Below are 17,933 nucleotides of genomic sequence, written 5' to 3'. Positions count from 1 at the left end.
ACTGTTTATGGAGATGAGGTTATTTCATGTAGTTTTGATTAAAGTAGACTCTGAAAACATCATTTCCTTTGCATGTTAGCCCAGGAACACAGTAACCAAACAGGGTTATCTTACTTTAAGTAGGCCAGATATCACCCATCCCTATTTTAGATTCTGTGAAAGTGCCAGGAAACTGATGAACAGCACATAGGAGTCTGTGGCAGTTACTCATGTGCAGAGTTTGTCAGCATGGGGAGAGGTGCATAACTGCACCGGGCGCACACCAGTGTGCTCATTTTCAGTCCCCAAGCACAGTCTGTTGCAAGTTGAAGCATTAATTCCTGTGAACACACATGTCTATCCACTCATCGCCCACCATCTACTGTATCAAGTACAGGCCAAGATGGTGATTAGAGCTCACAGAAGCCTGGTGTGGTGGAAACAGGAAAGTAGACACTTGTGGTATAGCTCTCGGTATAGCTGACCACCGCCTGTTCACTGGGTACTAAGTTTAGGAAGGCTTTCTTTAAGAGTTGGTTTTTAAAAATGTTTAAAATTTAATTTTATTTGAAAGGCAGACACAGGGACAGAGATTTTCCATCTGTTGGTTCGGAAACCGAACCCCTATAATATAAAAGCAGGACTCAGCCTGAAATGTTTTTGCCTGTCCTTTATCAAAAGGAATTCACTGACTTGAGGGAGTGATCCAGCTGGCTCTACAAGGGGCCAATCACCAGACTCAAAAAGTTGTTTGCTTCTCCAATAGGTAAGAACCTGGATGACCAGTGTTGTCCTGGGGTGGTTTGTGTAGGGGATTCCAGGTCTGGGCAGAATGTAACTGCCACCTTCATGTAACCCCCACATCACCTGGAGCCCACCTGGACACCATAAATTCCCTGAAGAGCTCAGCATCACTGACCAATCAGAAGCTTGGACATGAGCTGATCACGGACCTCTCTGCCCCAGTTCCAATCTATAAGAACCTTCACACCTCACTCCTTGGAGAGTCCAGGAATAAGCAGAAGGTGCCTGGTCCCTTACTCTACGCTTCGCAATAAATGCTACTTCTTTCACCATCCTGATGTCAGTGACCGGCTCTCTGAGCATCGGGCAGGTGGACCCAGTTTGGCAGTTCTACAGCAATACCTCCAACTAGTTTGGCATGTTGCTCAGCAACAGTTCACTCCACAATGCCTGCAATAGCCAGGGCTGCGCCAGGCACCTACAACTCAATCCATTCACTTGATCCATGTGGGTGGCAGGAACCCAAGTACTTAAGCCATCACCTGCTGCCTCCCATGATATGCATTAGCAGGAAGCTGGATTGGAAGCCAAGCTGGGACTTGAACAGGCATCCAATTTGAGATGTGGGCATTCCAAACACCATGTTAGCTATAGAGCAAATGAGGCCTGAACTAAGTGAGGAGCCGGTGTTAACCAGGCAAGGGGGTCGGAATGGAGTGTAGGGACTGGCATTGCAGGATGGCAAAGCTGCAAGAAAGGTGGTGGGCAGGCAGCCATGAACTTGGAATTTAATCCCAAAGACCGTGGGAGCTCCTTAAACCTAACACTGTGAAATGAGGTGTTGTGAAGAGTAGGATAAGGCAGTTGAGAGGCTTAGGACAGTGCCTGGTTCAAGGTGAAAGTTCAATGCATGCTCTTTTTATCATTGAGAGTCTACAGACATGAGGGAGAGGAGAATTGCGAGAGAAGTAAGAGTCTGGCCCAAGCTCAAGGACAGCGAACGATGACATCATGGACCCCTATCAAGGTTGCTTTTAGTTCGGTTTGCTCCTGAAATACCCAGTGAGTGAAAGAACAGTGGCTGGACAGGGTCCCGCAGCCTCCGTGCTGTCCCTGCCTGCCCATGGTGGGTGAACACAGAACTGTTGCTGCCTCTGCCACCCCCAGCCACACTGGCACCACCGACAATGAGAACTCACAGAAGGCAGTGCCTCTGCTTGCCAGCAGGCGCCGAGTGCTGAAAGGCTCAGCACCAGCCTCAGGGCCCTCTCCCCTCTGGCTTGTGCGCTGGAGTACCTGGTCTGTCCTCCGTCACTCCTACTCAGGCCCCAGCAGTGCACTAAGGTTTTTAGCTGGAGGCTGAGGCGGGGGAGAAGTATTGGGGGGAAGGGCATTCATGAGAAGAGGAGGAGGAAGCCGAGCTGGACAGGTTCAAAGTCTGGTGCACGGGAATATTCGAGATGTCCAGGCATGTCTGAGTGGTGTGGGTTCAGCAGAGGTGGTGGTTGAAGGCACAGATTGGATGCAGTCCCCCAAGGAAGAGGTGGAGAATGGGAATCCCAAGAAGCATCAGTCTTTGCATGCGCAGTTATGGGCCGTGTTTAGTTGCTCTACCAGAGGATGCACAATGGCCTGCCTTCATCTTACATAACTGTGCAGCTTTTAAATGGAGGCTGAAGGTACTATTTGGTGCAGCAGTACTTTGGAAACACAGAGGCACAGCAGGGTACCCACAATAGTTCTTTGCAGGGGGAGAAACTGGAAGAACGAGGCTCCAGGCCGAGTCAGCACAGAGTCTGTCTTTGCAGCATTATTTTCCTTGCCCATTGGATTTCCTAGTTTTGTTGTGACAAAGCACTCTTAAAAACACTCAGCTTTCATCCAAAGTAATTTCATATTTTGGTTGCACTTTCTCATGTATCAGGATGAAGTCTTTATCTCCTGCCGAGCCCCCCGCCTTCCTGTGAGTCACCAGGTCCTCGGCTGAGGCCCTGCCAGGCTTCTGGGAGATAAGCAGCTCTGCCTGCGGTACTGTCCACGTGGGCAGCGCCACGTCCACGTGCACGGGCACGTGCCGCACCCTGGCAGCCAGTGTGTGGAACAGAGGTCCCTGCTGGCCAACAGCATTCACTCCGGGATTTAGGGAGTGACTTCCAGATGCCAAGTGCCATGCCGGGTGCTGGAAATACAGCGCTGAACAGTGGCAGCACCTGCTGCCCCCAGGATGATCTGGTGGGGAGAGGACTTGAAAGAGTTCCTCACTTATTTAATGACTCTCACTGTGCAAGGGTAACTGGAAGACTTACTCTAGGGACCAAGGCAGTGACACACAAGCTGAGCTCTGAAGATTAAAAAGGAGTTGACTCCAGGGGCGGAGAGAGGGCTGGCCAGCCATTCCACACAGAAGGACCAGGGAGCTGGGGCAGAGGGCGGGGTGCAGCCCGAGTGGCCAGAGGCAGCAAGACTGGAGCCAGGATGCAGGGAGAGGCTGGCTGCGTGGGCAAGGGCCGCTCTGCAGGCTCCAGGGAGGATTTTACTGACAGAAGTGGGAAGCTGTGGATAGAGGAGGGGTTTTGAGGAGCTCCCTCTAGCACGGGGCTGGGGAACCTTCTTTTCTACCAAGGCCCATTTGGAGATTTAGAACATCATTCGCTAAGCTGTACAAAATTACCAACAACACAGCCTGCTGTAGATGTATTGAATTTCGAGGACTGGCTGCAGTTACCTTGGCAGGGCCAGATAAGCGATTTTGCGGCTTTACATGGCCTGTGGGCCACGCAGTCCCCACCCCTGCCCAGGTGTGCTGTGAGGAGGCATCCAGAGAGAACAGGGGTAGTTGAAGGGGGAAAATTATACAAGAGGGGATGCTGTGAGCCAAGGTGGAAACAGGTGACACGGACAGAAGTATACGGTGGGCAGGCAGAAATACTATTAGAGGGGCTGGCATTGGGGCATAGTGGGTAAAGCTGCAGCCTGCATCACTGGCATCCCATATGGGCATAGGTTCAAGTCCCGGCTTCTCCACTTCTGATCCAGCTCCCTGCTACTGCACCTGGGAAGGCAGTGGAGGATGGCTCAAATCCTTGGGCCCCTGAATCCAAGTGGGAGACCCAGAAGAAGCTCTTGGGTCCTGGCTTTGCCCTGGCCCAGCCTGGCCATTCTTACCATTCAGGGAGTAAACCAATGGATGGAAGATCTGAATATCTATCTATTCCCCCACCCCTCCACTGCCCCAGGTAACTCTGCCTTTCAAACTATCAGAAGGTGAAAAATAAACAGCTATGTAATTCAAGACCAGAAATAATCACCGGCGTACAACATTTTATATTAAGACAATGTTATAGGGGCCGGTGCTGTGGTGTAGCAGGTAAAGCTGCCACCTGCAGTGCTGGCAATCCCCTACGGGCGCTGGCTCAAGTCCCGGCTGCTCCAGTTCTCTGTTATAGCCTGGGAAAGCAGTGGAAGATGACGCAAGTACTTGGGCCCCTGCACCCGCTTGGGAGACCCAGAAGAAGCTCCTGGCTTTGGATCGGCCCATCTCTGCCCATTGTGTCCAAATGGGAGTGAACTAGCAGACAGAAGACCTCTCTCTCTCTACACCTCTGCCTTTCAAATAAAAATTTAAAAAAATGTTATAAACCTAAGATGTCATTTAAAAAGTTGCATTCACAACATAACAACCATCCTGTCGAGCCACTGCTGGTACGGAGCCAAGTATTTTCTGCATACTGAGTGTGCAATGACAGAGCTTTGTGGGCCTGCTCGGACTCACTGGTGATGTGCAAACAGTAGCAATGGCACAGCACAGGGAAACTATCAGACTGGAGACCAGTTAGGAAGTGGCTAGGGGTTGTTGCTGGCTGGGGCCACTCTAGTGTACTTGGTAAATCAAGCTTATGGAACATTCTACGGCTACAATCCTGCTCTGGAAATTTTTCCAAAGAAACCATGGTGATGCAGGTCCAGAAGGGTGTGGACGCACACGAGGAGGTTCACAGAGGTGCAGTGAGGAGACCATTTGAGGAGTGGCCTGGTAAGATGCAGGTGTACAGCATGGAGTCCTATTGGGCAGCAGTGGGAACGAACAAGCCACAGCGCAAATGCTACACACACAGCAACTCAGGCCTGCACACAATGTGGATGATAGTGGGAACAAGAGCGACGCACAATACCATTTGCAAGCAAATTTAAATACAAAGATGGGCACCTGGCACTGTGGTCAAGTTGCTGCTCGGGACAGCCCCATCCCACACTGGGTTCAAGTCCTGGCTCTGCTCCTCATTTCAGCTTCCTGACAGGTACCCTTGGAGGCAGTAGGTGATGACTTATGTCCTTGGGTCTCTGCCACCACGTGGGAGACCCAGATTGAGGTCCTAGCTTCAGCTCTGACTGTTGCAGGCATTTGGGGCGTGAACCAGTAGATGGAAGATCTGTGTCTGCCTGCCTTTCAAATAAACCCAAAATTAGGTTTGCACACAGACCAGCGATATCGTTCACAGAAGAATGTGTCAGAAGTGGGTGGGGTGGGAATGTGCATGCAAGGACAGGCATAGGGAGCAGCCCTCAGGACCTGGGGACAAGAAGCTCCCAGGCAGGCTTTTTCAAAAGGTGCAAAGTTGGGGCTGGAGCTGTGGCATAGTGGGCAAAGCCTCCACCTGCTGTGCTGGCATCCTTTATGGGGGCGCCCTCCAATACTTATCAAGCCAGTGCTTGCACCTAGGCCATCCTTCCAGGCACCCAGAGGGGATCATGACAAAGAAATACACACACACACACACACACACACCCCTGCATGTGCTGCGCTCTCATTATGTGCCTCGCCTGACTTCTTGACACACTATCTACGTATTACCTTATTCTATCACAAAATCCCTTTGAGCTAAGCTATTGTGACCACCCCCCTGCCCATTGTAAGGATGAAGAAATGGAGGCACTTGCTGAAAGAAACTGCTCACTGTCACAGAGCCAGTAAAGGAAGGAAGCCCATTCCAGAGTCACTGCTTGTCCCCTGGACTGCAGAGGCTGCCACACACAGCCCAGCAAGCCCTAAGGCAGAAAGCAGCCTGTGTCTCTCTCTCACACACACACACACGCAGCAGCCTGGGATGGGTGCTGCTCTGTGCGTGTACCCAGGGCTGCTGCAGACAAGCCCCGCCCCGCCCTCGTCTGGCCAGGAGACGGCCGGGGAGGGCACGCGCGTGCCCTCCTAAGGCTGCTGGTGGAAGAAGCATCCCATGGCTGGCTTTAAGGGGCAGCTGGTTATCCCCTCACACCTTGGAGGGCTGGAAGTACAGCAGCAAGGTGTCGGCAGCGCCCAGCTTCCTGTGGCGGGGGACTCCCAACTCTCTGCTTGCTAGCTGGTGGCCGTTCCCCCTCGGCCATCCGGCTGTGCCTTCATGTGGCCTTCTTTGGAAGCCACCCCGCACGAGGGAGGGCACACGCTGATCAGCATGGCCTCATCTTCACTATTTTTTTTTTTTTTTGACAGGCAGAGTGGACAGTGAGAGAGAGAGACAGAGAGAGACAGAGAGAAAGGTCTTCCTTTGCTGTTGGTTCACCCTCCAATGGCCGCTGCGGCCAGCACGCTGCGGCTGGCACACCACGCTGATCCGAAGCCAGGAGCCAGGTGCTCCTCCTGGTCTCCCATGGTGTGCAGGGCCCAAGCACCTGGGGCATCCTCCACTGCACTCCCTGGCCACAGCAGAGAGCTGACCTGGAAGAGGGGCAACCGGGACAGAATCCGGTGCCCCGACCGGGACTAGAACCCGGTATGCTGGCGCCGCAAGGCGGAGGATTAGCCTAGTGAGCCGCAGTGCCGGCCAATCTTCACTATTTCCAAACAAGTTCGCGTCCTGAGCCACAGGACTTGGCACACAGCTTTCTTGGGGACACAGCTCAACCCCAAGCAGCAGAGGAGTGGAGAGGGTCTGAGATTTCAGAAGGCGCCCTGGATGCGGGCCCCTCCATGCAGCTGACAAGGGGCCCGTGGCCTGTGCATGTGGGACTGCTCAGGGAGGGCTAGGAGGGGTGTCAGCCCGGGGGGGGGGGGAGGAAGGGAGCTGGGAGCAGCGCTGGCCAGGCATCTCCGCCCCTCGGCTGCAGCTGTCCGCTTCCTACCTAAGCTTCTGCTCAGACCCATCCCGCTCAGCCCTGCAACGGGCACGTGGACCAGTGGTGACGCTCTGCTTGCATCCTGGGGCTTCTGCAAAGAGGCCCTTACCTGGGGCTTGCCCTGTTCCCGCTGATGAGGAGGGCAGCACGGAAACAATGGTTCTGTGGAGGGTTTCTAGGAGCAGTTTGACCAGGCCTGTCCCCAAAGTCAATTAGCCAAGGCCAAGAGTTTCAGCCCCTGCTGGTGCCCCGGGGGTCTGCAGAGATCCCCCAGCCTCTCTCCCCTTCTCCTGGAACAGCCCGGCCCAGGCTCGGGAGGGCGGCTGCTTTGGAGTGGAGGTTCCTCCTCTTCAGGGTTTTCTGCATTCACTTGCTTTGCTTCAGTAACCCCTCAACCTGGGGTTCTGGCTTTCTCACGGGGCGGGGAAGCTTGGTTTTGGTAAAAAGATGAGCGGGGGGGGGGGGGGGCGCTGTGGCATAGTAGTCTAAGCCTCCACCTGTGGTGCCTGCATCCCAAATGGGCGCAGGTTCACGTCCCAGTTGCACCTCTTCCAATTCAGCTCTCTGCTGTGGCCTGAAACAGCAGCCAAGGATGGCCCAAGTGCTTGTCCCCTGGACTGCAGAGGCTGCCACACACAGCCCCTGCAACCATGTGGGATAACCGGAAGAAGTTCCTAGCTCCTGGCTTCAGATTGCTCCGCTCTGCCCATTGTGGCCATTTGGGGAGTGAACCAGCGGATGGAAGACCTCTCTCTCTCTTCCTCTCTAACTCTGCCTCTCAAATAAGTCTTAAAAAAAAAAAAAAAAAAAAAGATGAGCATATTAAGGTTAGAGGATACTTGAGGCTACAGTGAGGTTAGAGGATACTTGAGGCTACAGTGACAGAGGAGAGGGTCAGATGATCAGAGGTGGTCTCTCGGGGGGAGTTGACTCTAGAGCAGTGGGCGTAGCTCATAGCCCACAAGAGCTTTCTAAAACACAGTGGTGCAGGCTCCAGCCCCAGAGCTCACTCAGCAAGTCTAGGGTTGGGCCTGGGAACCTGCAGTTTGACAAGTCCCAGGTGATGCTGATGTTGCTGGTCCAGAGACCACCACACGTGATTGTGATCTCATGGATTATTTAGGAAATGGTAATGTTCAAGGGCTGGTGCTGTGGCGTAGTGGGTAAAGCTGTCACCTGCAGTGCTGGCATCCCATATGAGTGCCAGTTCGAGTCCTGGCTGCTCTACTTTTTTTTTTTTTTTTTTTTTTGATAGGCAGAGTTAGACAGTGAGAGAGACAGAGAGAAAGGTTTTCCTTCCATTGATTCATCCCCCAAATGGCCACTACGGCTGGTGCGCTGCACCAATCCGAAGCCAGCAGCCAGGTGCTTCCTCCTGGTATCCCGTGGAGGTGCATGGGCCCAAGCACTTGGGCCATCCTCCACTGCCTTCCCGGGCCACAGCAGAGAGCTGGACTGGAAGAGGAGCAACAGGGACTAGAATCTGGTGCCCATATGGGATATCGGTGCTGCAGGTGGAGGATTAACCAAGTGAGCCATGGCACCAGCCCCAAGCTGTTTGCATTTCTGAAACTCAGCTGTTGAACTGGAGTGCGATGCACCAGCCGCGGCGGCCATTGGAGGGTGAACCAACGGCAAAAGGAAGACCTTTCTCTCTTTCTCTCTCACTGTCCACTCTGCCTGTCAAAAATAAAAAATTAAAGAAAAAAACTCCTGAACTGTTTATTTCTGGAATTTTCCATGTAATACTCTCAGACCACAGTAGACTATGAGTAACCTCAGAAATCACAACTGCGAATGGGGGTGGGAGAGGGTGTGCCTACAGGACAATGACACCTACTTATGCGCCAAGAAGTTAAAACTTCGTATTCCAGTTGCAGCTCTCCAGGGCTGTGACTAGGAGCAGGCTTGGGGGCCGAGAGAAACCCTGCCATGGCTGCCACAGGAGGCCACAAAAATGCCTTTGACTCCAAAGACCTGATTCTGTCAAAAGCGCACCCAGAAAGGAAACCCAGCCCTCTGGGGAAATGCTTCCTGGTTTTCCCTCTGCTGCTGGCTGCTGCATGCTGGTGCCTTTCTGTAGCCCTGGAGTCTGCTGAGACGACTTCACACTTGGTGTTTCCGGGCCGAGGCGTGGGCGGGTGAGGACCCAGTCTGCACTGCCGCCAGCTCGCTGGGCACCCTGCCCTCCCCTCCCCGCACGCCGGCCCTCGCTGGTTCCCCCCACTGGCTGCGTTGTTTGTTAAGAGCACACAAATGCCACGCTATTCCAGTAAGAGCAAAATTGCTCCGTTTATAAGGTTACTTTTGTGAGTCAGGCTTAGTTGGAGACAAATAAACAACTCATTTGTGAATAAAAATTGTTCTCATGCTCTGGACAGAGATATGGGTATATTACATTAGACCCTGGAAGGATCTTATTGCATTTTCCTCGTCTCGGGCAAGGCTACGCAGAGCAGGGCAATTTGTGGAAGCAAAGTGACCAGCTGCCTTCAGAGCAGGGCCCACCCAGCGGGGGCCGAGGACATCTTGGCATGCAGACACTTTGCTTTCTCAGGCTGAGTAGCCACGGAAACAGAGACTGTGTGGGCAGCCCCTCTGGGTCTGAGCTCTTGACCTTGAGCAGACTGGGAAGGGACAGAGGCAGTGGCTGGGGTGGGAGGGCGGGGGCGGGGCTAGGTAGAAAAGGCTGATCTAGGAGGGAGGGGCTGGGGTTCTGCAGGGCCTGGCCTGGCCTCCTGTTCTGGAAGCCACAGCAGCACCCACACCCCTCCAGCTACTTTTATTTCACAGAAACCTTTAATGCTGGTCTCTAGCAGGCCCTGTGCCAGGGAAGGGGGGAGAGGGGGTGTGGTGCCCCTCCAGTGGAGCAGGCACAATGCTGGCTGGACCAGAGCTAGGACAGAGCCCACCAGGGTCCACCAGCAAGAGGAGGGGTGTAGAGGGCAGCAAGATTCAGACGCGCTGCTCCCCACACTGCAGACATGAGCGAGACAAGAGGTGGGAGCCACAGCTGCCACTTCCCAGGCACCCACATGTGTCACCCAGTGTGGGAAGGCTCCCTGGAGCTCACAGCTCCCTGCAGACTGCACGGGGGAGGCCCAGTCCCAGCCCCCAAAGATGCTCACGCCCTAACAGCACCCCCCCCCTCCCCGAACCTGCAAATATGCTATTTCACTAGGCAAAAGGGATTTTGTCAAAGTGATTAAGGATCTGGAAATTGGGAGAGGACCCTGGATGACCATGGCAGGCCCAGAGGCACCATGGGAGCCCTTGCAGCGAGACGTCACGAGGTGTCCTGCTGCTGGCTGTGACGCTGGAGCACAGAGCCCCGCAGGCAGCCTCTAGATCGAAGCCGGAAAAGCAAGGAAGCAGACCCTCCCCGAGGCCTCCAGGAGGCACAGCACCCCAGACACTCGGTGTCAGCCCAGTGAGACCCAGCTGACTCCCCCCACTTCCCCAGAACCCACACAGGTGTATTCACTTAAGTGCGTGGTTGGAGCAGCCATAGGATGCAAGGCTTTACAGAGCCCCTGGTGCTCCTTCCTGCCGGGTCCTGTGTGGGCATGCGCCCTGGGTGACCGCAGAGTCACACACATCTTCTGTGCAGCCATGGTACGAGACTCCTTTCATATGTGACTTCGCTGGCAGATGGAGACTTGCTATGGCTGCCATCCCTGGCACCACGGGGCTGGCTCTGCCAGGGCTGCCCAGGTGCGACTCTATCTCCGGGGTGCTCTGCTGTTGGACAGCAATTGAGATCAAGGGTCAGGCTGGACATGTGAGGGTGAGTGTGGCTGTGTGTATCCCACATCCCGTGCCTCATGAATGCCAGTCGCAGCAGAACTACTCAGCTCCTGCACCTGCTGTTCTGGAAGGGGGGCTGCAGCCAAGGCAGGATCCTGGGGGTCAACACGCATGACCACCGCCAACATCTTCATCTGGGACTCTATCAATGCACTGTGGCACGTGCATCCTTGCTTGTGACTCCACGTGTGGGAAGCCAGATGGAAAATGTTGTGAGCCAATAAAACAAAGTTTGTGGTTTAAGAACCGTTTATTACAAGATGGTCAGAAAACATTCCTACTTGCTAGCTCATCTGTGTGACTGGGGCAGGGTGCCAAGGAGGCCAAAGTCAGTTTTACTCCCAGGGCCTGGTGGCCTTTCCCATCATGCTGCATTCCACCTCTGCAGTCTCAGAGCCTGCAGACCAGGGTGGTGCCGTGGGAGCGAGACCGTGGGCGCACCTGTGTCACTGCATCAGGAGCAGCGCCTGGGAAGGAGGGCACGTGTCTCCCTGTTCTGTTTCCAGCATCATTTTCATGACCCAGGGCAACACCTGGGCAGCCTGGCTAAGCTCTAAGCCCACCCAAACACTGTTTCTCTTTCAAAGAACACGAGAGCTTCAGGCCAAAGCTTCTCCCTGGGCCAGCCAGTCTGAAAGGGGAAGATTCAAGATGGCTGCCAACAAGCCTGGTTGTAATCTTATTTCCAAGTTTAAAAACACTGCCACTGCTGCCAATGCCTGGGGTGGGGCTCAGAACAAGCAGAAGAGAGCAGAAAAGGACAAAAAGACAGAGTCCCGACTCTGAGGATTATACCTCCCCGTTCCCAGAAAGCCCATGAACATTCCTCCCCTGCTTCCTGTTGCCCTGTGCCCGTGACCCCTCAAGCCCCCAGCAGATGGAGACGTCGAGTTGCCATCTCAGCTCCCGCTTCTCCCTTCTTTGTCACTGAATAAAGCATATGCTGCTGATGGCTCAGCGCTGGTTTTGCTAACGGCTTCATGACATCAAAGGACCCAATGCTGGGGTCCCCGAGCCTCTGAATAAAGAGGGGACAGTGTGTTTCACGCTCGGGGCAGTAGGAGAGCCAGGTGCACCTTGCAGACACCCCTGCTATTTTCCCGTGCTGGCAACAAAAGCACTTAGAGCTAGAGCTCTCCTGTTCCTTCACCTCAGTCTTATCGTCTATCCCCCCCACCCCCATATGCATTTCAGCCTTTCTCATTCTCCAACTTCTGTTCCTGCGGACGACTTAATTTATTACTTTCCTATTTTTGGAATGATCATCTCTGAATTATTGACATTAATGGAGAGGAGAGTTCAAAAAGTGCAGTAATTAGCGGAACTTTATTGTATGAAAGTGCTTTAAAGATCGGAAAGTGATAAAGAACTGAGCTTTTCTTGGGGAGCAGGTGCTCGCCTCACTGCCTCGTGGCCCAGGAGGCGGCCCTGCTCCTCTGTCAGGCCCACGGCCTCTGAACACCGGGAGTGCATGAGCCCCTGCACCGAATGCACCGGGGCTGGCCAGATGCTGACCAAAAGTCAGCTGATTTGTTCCAGACTTGCTTCTGCCTGGTGTACTTATTACCTTTTATATAATTAATGTTATATAAACCAGGGAAGAAGGGGCATTACAATGACATCATGTCCATGAAATCCAAGTTACATGCTTTCGAAACAACTGATAAAATCTATCTTTTTTTAAACAACATTTATTTACTTGACTAAATGGACCTGATATTTACAGAACATTTCAACCCATAACTATAGAATACACAATATTTTCCTCAGTGCATGGAACTTTCTTTAGAATAGACCATATGCAAGGCCATAAAACAAGTCTCAACAAATTCGAAAAAATTGAAATCATACCATAGATCTTTTGTGACCAAAATGGAATAAAGCCACAAATTTTTTTGCTTTCAAACTTTTATTTAATGAATATAAATTTCCAAAGTACAGCTTATGGATTACAATGGCTTCCCCCCCATAATGTCCCTCCCACCCGCAACCCTCCCCTTTCCCACTCCCTCTCCCCTTCCATTCACATCAAGATTCATTTTCGTTTCTCTTTATATACAGAAGATCAGTTTAGCATACATTAAGTAAAGATTTCAACAGTTTGCTCCCACACAGAAACATAAAGTGAAAAATACTGTTTGAGTACTAGTTATAGCATTAAATCTCAATGTACAGCACACTAAGGACAAAGATCCTACATGAGGAATAAGTGCACAGTGACTCCTGTTGTTGACTTAACAAATTGACACTCTTGTTTATGGCCTCAGTAATCACCCTAGGCTCTTGTCATGAGCTGCCAAGGCTATGGAAGCCCCCTGAGTTCACTGACTCTGATCATATTTAGACAAGGCCATGGTCAAAGTGGAAGTTCTCTCCTCCCTTCAGAGAAAGGTACCTCCTTCTTTGATGACCCATTCTTTCCACTGGGATCTCACTCGCAGAGATCTTTCATTTAGGTTTTTTTTTTTTTTCCCCAGAGTGTCTTGGCTTTCCATGCCTGAAATAGTCTCATGGGCTTTTCAGCCGGATCTGCATGCCTTAAGGGCTGATTCTGAGGCCAGAGTGTAAAGCCACAAATTAACAGCTTAAGAAACTCTAGAAAATACGTCAACACATGGAGACTGAACAACATGCTCCTCAATGAACAGTGAGTTGAAGAAATCGGAAGGGAAATTAAAAAATTCCTGGAAATGAATGAAGACAACAACATAACATATCAAAGCTTACAAGATACACGAGCTGGCGCTGTGGTGTAGCAGGTGAAGCTGCCGCCTGCTATGCTGGCATCCCATGTGGGTGCTGGTGCATGTCCCAGCCACTCCACTTCCCATGCAGCTCCCTGCTAATGGTCTGGGAAAAGCAGCAAAAGATGGTCCAAGTGCTTGGGCCCCTGCTACCCATGAGATATACCTGGAAGAAGCTCCTGGCTCCCAAGTTCAGCCTTGCCCAGCCCTGGCTATTGCAGCCATCTGGGGAGTGAGCCAGCGGCTCTCTCTCTCTTTCTCTCTCTCTCTTTAAGAGACGAGTTTATAGCAATTAGTGCCTACATCAAGAGATTGGAAAGAGAGATCCAAGATGGCTGAAGAGGGCAGGGCCACACTAACTTGAGCTGCTCTGGGACATGGAAACAAAAGGACTATGTTTCCAGGGGTCTGACTGTTGGAAATTTTCTGAGAAAGGGGGAAAAGACCCACAAAGCATCTGTGGGACAAGAGGAGAGAAGACAAACACCACTGCAGCCAGCCTTGCGGTGCAGCCAGCAGCCGGCTGTGAGCTGCCATCTTACCACCTGAAGGTAGGAAGACATTGCTGTGCACCCTGCTGCTCACAGTGTTAGCTGAGGAGGAGTTTCACAGTCACCCACTGACATTCTCTCCAGCCTGGAGAGCCGACTGGGGTCTGAGCAACTGCTGGGCTTGGAGCAGGGAAGCCATGTTGCTTCCTTCTCCTCCCTTCCCCCACCTGTACAAAGCACCATATTCGCAGCAGAAATTGTGCAGGGTGCAGGGCGCCTCTATTCTCCTACTAGCATCACAGTCAGAGGCAGAGCAATTTGTGAGGCCAAGGACAGGTCCCCTGCATCTTGTAACTGTGAAAGTTTTGGGCATTAGGTCCCGAGCTGTGCTCTCACACACTATGCGAGTTGGGGGCTAACACCAAAAGCAGCCCATGAAAACTCAACTCCAGGGGCCAGTGCAAAGCAATAAGCAAAATGATACCCTGCATTCCAGCTAAACAATAAGCTCTTTTCTAATAAAACCTGCTCCATAAAGAAGGGACAAGAACACCACTTGGGCAGATGTCAACATAAGGACACAGGAGACATGAAGAAGCAAGGTGTCATGACACCTCCAAAAGAACATAATGATCCTCCAGAATTAGACCCTGAACTGAAGGACATCTATGAAAGGACAGATATAGAATTCAAAATAATGATTTTAAGGAAACTCAACAAGATGCAAGGTACAGGTAAAGAAATGAGGAAATCAATGAGTGACATGAAAAGATTACTAAAGAGACAGAGCTCATTAAGAAGAACCAAATAGAAATTTTGGAGATGAAATCTTCAATCAGTGAAATAAAAAGTATGATTGAGAGCTTTAACAGGCAGAATAGACCAAATGAAAGAAAGAATCAGACCTTGAGGACAAGATTTTTAAAATAACCCAATCAGACAAAAACAAAGAAAGTAATTAGAGAGAATGAAGAAAGTCTACAAGAAATATGGAATACCATTGAACAACCAAATATTTGTATTATAGGTATTCTTGAAGGAGAAAAAAAAAGGTGTTGAAAACCTACTAAATAGTTGAATAGGTCTTGAAAGAGATGTGGACATCCAGATACAAGAAGCTCAAAGAACCCCAAGCAGACTCAACCAAAAAATGTCTTCTCCAGGGCATACTGTCATCAAATTGTCAAAAGTTAAAGACAAGGAAAGCATCCTGAAAATGGTAGGAGAAAAGCATCAAGTTATTTATAAAGGAAAACAAATCAGATTAACATCAGACTTCTGAGTGGAAACCCTACAGGCCAAAAGAGAGTAGGATGACATATTCAAGATCTTAAAAAAAAAAAAAAAACTTCCTGCCAAGTATATTCTACCCAGCAAAGTTACCCTTTAAAAGTGAAGGAGACATATCTTCCAGATAAGCAAAAACAGAGAATTCACCACAACCACATCAGCCTTACAAGAAATTATGGAGGATGTCCTGAATTAAACAGGAGATATGGGAAAATGGTGGATTAGGGAGTGGTACGCTTTGCAGGGCTAGAGCGAAACAGTGAGGAGAAGCACAGGAGGTATACACTTGATGGAGATTAGAAGAGAAAACCGCCTGGGAAGCCCCACGGGAGGAGGGGAACCAGCTTGAACTGGCATGGCAAGTGTTGGCACAGGCGCAGAGATTGGAGCCTTGGGCAGCCAGAGCCGGCGGCATTTTTGAGATGGAGGGAGGGGGGCAGGATGGATGGCAGCAATTCGTGGGTATAGAACCAGTGAGAGTGTAGCGTGGGCCCGGTCAAGAACCCAGGGAGACAGCAGTTGCTGGCAGTCACCTGAGGTCCAAGTGAAGTGGAAAGAGGCGGCCGATTCAAACCAATCTCTCCAAAACAAAACCCAGAAGAGAGGGTAGACGCCATTTTAAATCAAGATTCAACCAGGGAAGCTTGCAGGCGTGCACATAACAGCCCATGGAGTCAGGGTGCCTGAACGCAGCACTGGCAGCAGTGGTGGGCAGGCGTTAAGCCAGTGACTGTAGCATGTGATCCGGAGCTAGGAGTGGAGGGAATGGCCTGCAGCCCCCACTGTCTCAGAAGTTGACCAGGAAGTGGCCGGGCAACTACCAGAAACAGCGGCACCTGTGCCAACAGCTTCTGGGGGAACCTTAGGTGCTGAGGCTTTGGGCCTGGGTGGCTACATAAAAACCATGGGGCATAGCTGGGAACCATTTCCCTGGAAGCTCTCCCTGCCCTAGAGCATTGACCAGAGCCCCCAGGCCACACTCACTGAAAGGGCAGATATTTGAGGAGGCCACAGAAGTTTAGCCCCAAAAATAAAAGTCAAGAAAAAAATTAAAAATCAACTCGAAAAATGCTGAGGGGCTGGCTCTGTGGCACAGCAGGTTAATCCTCTGCTTGCAGCGCTGGTACCCCATATGGGTGCTGGTTCTAGTCCCAGCTTCTCCTCTTCCAATCCAGTGCTCTGCTATGGCCTGGGAAAGCATAGAAGATGGCCCAGATACTTGGGCCCCTGCACCTGTATGGGAGACCTGAAAGAAGCTTCTGGCTCCTGGCTTTGGATTGGCACAGCTCAGGCCACTGCAGCCATCTGGGGAGTGAACCACCAGATGGAAGAGCTTTCACTCTAACTCTAACTAGCTCTAGCTGTAGCTCTAGCTGTAGCTCTCTCAAACAAAAGTTTTAAAAAAATAAGAACCAAAATTCAAACAAGAATAAGGAAGTCTATTTGAACCTCCCAGAGGAATACATTTCAATTTTAGAATGCGAAGAAGAGATAAAGGAAATGCCAGAAATGGAATTTAGAAAATTAATCATAGGATTATTTAAAAAAAGAAAAATAAGCAAATCCATGAACTAAGGAAAACTATAAAATGATGAAAAATTTCCCCAGGAAATCGAGAGTATAAAGAGAAATCAAAATGAAATTTTAGAAATGAAGAATTCAATGGACCAAATAAAAAATGCAGTAGGAAGTCATAACAGCAGACTTGAGGCAGAAGAGAGAACATCTGAACTAGAAGACAAATCTGGGGAAGTCTTACAGTCAGACCAAAACAAACAAAAACAGCAGCAACAAAAGAACAGAAAACTTAAAAAACAGCATTGGAGACCTATGGGATGCTATCAAATGACCAAACATACAGGTTTTAGGAGTGCCTGAAGAAGTGGAGAGAAGGGAATAGAAAGCCTATTTACTGAAATAAATACAGAAAACTTCTCCAATTTCAACAAACGATGTTCAAATAGAGGAAGCACATAGAACTCCTAACAGACATGACCAGAAAAGATTTTCACCACAACATATTGTAGTCAAACTCTGCTCAATAAAACAAAGAAAAGAGTCTAAAATGGGCCAAGAAAAATGCCACACTACTTTCAGAGGATCACCAATTAGATTCACAGGTGACTTCTCATGAGAAGCCCTATAGGCTAGAAGAGAATGGTGAGATATAGTCGAAGTCTCAAAAGAAAAAAAACTGTACCCTGCAAAGCTTGCATATATGAATGAAGGTGAAATAAAGACCTTCCATAATAAACAGAAATTGAAACAATTTGTCAACACTTGTCCAGCCCTACAGAAGATACTTAAGGATATGCTACACACTGAAACAGAGAAAGATAACCACCATTATGAAAGAATGAGAAGGCAGAAAAAAAAATCACCAGAAATACAAAAGAAATCCGAAGTAAACAATAAGAATACTTATTAAAAAAAAATGGCAGGGCCAAGTCGTTACTTATTGATGGAACAAAGACATAAGCCTCAGCCAATCTCAGTCATTGCCCAAAAGACAGATAAACATTGGAATGTATCCTTGTCCTTGAATGTCAATTGGGTCTCACACCCTACTGCTTTCATATCCCACCCTGCATTCTTTTCCAGGTTTCCAAGGCCTGGCCCAGCTCCAGGAATTCCCCTCTGCCTGCTGCCCCCTACTCCACCCCCATCCTCAGCCCTCCTAAAATATAAAAAAGCCTAGCCCCTGGGGGTTGGGGCCTTCTGCCATGTGTTCCATCAGTGTGCACGCAGGCAGTTGGTCACCCACCTC

The 17,933-nt window shown here is 50.5% G+C and overlaps 1 protein-coding gene across 1 annotated transcript in view; it reads right to left on the bottom strand.

The window, feature by feature from the left end:
- The window catches only part of RARRES1 (retinoic acid receptor responder 1), a 50,152-nt gene that overhangs the window by 16,638 nt on the left and 15,581 nt on the right, over nt 1-17,933 (bottom strand). The window lies entirely within an intron of this gene.

The sequence above is a fragment of the Oryctolagus cuniculus genome, chromosome 4, assembly GCF_964237555.1.
Source record: "Oryctolagus cuniculus chromosome 4, mOryCun1.1, whole genome shotgun sequence".
In the NCBI taxonomy this organism is placed as follows: domain Eukaryota; kingdom Metazoa; phylum Chordata; class Mammalia; order Lagomorpha; family Leporidae; genus Oryctolagus; species Oryctolagus cuniculus.
The sequence above is the reverse complement of the archived record's forward strand: the minus strand, read 5'-3'. Positions and strand labels throughout refer to the sequence as shown.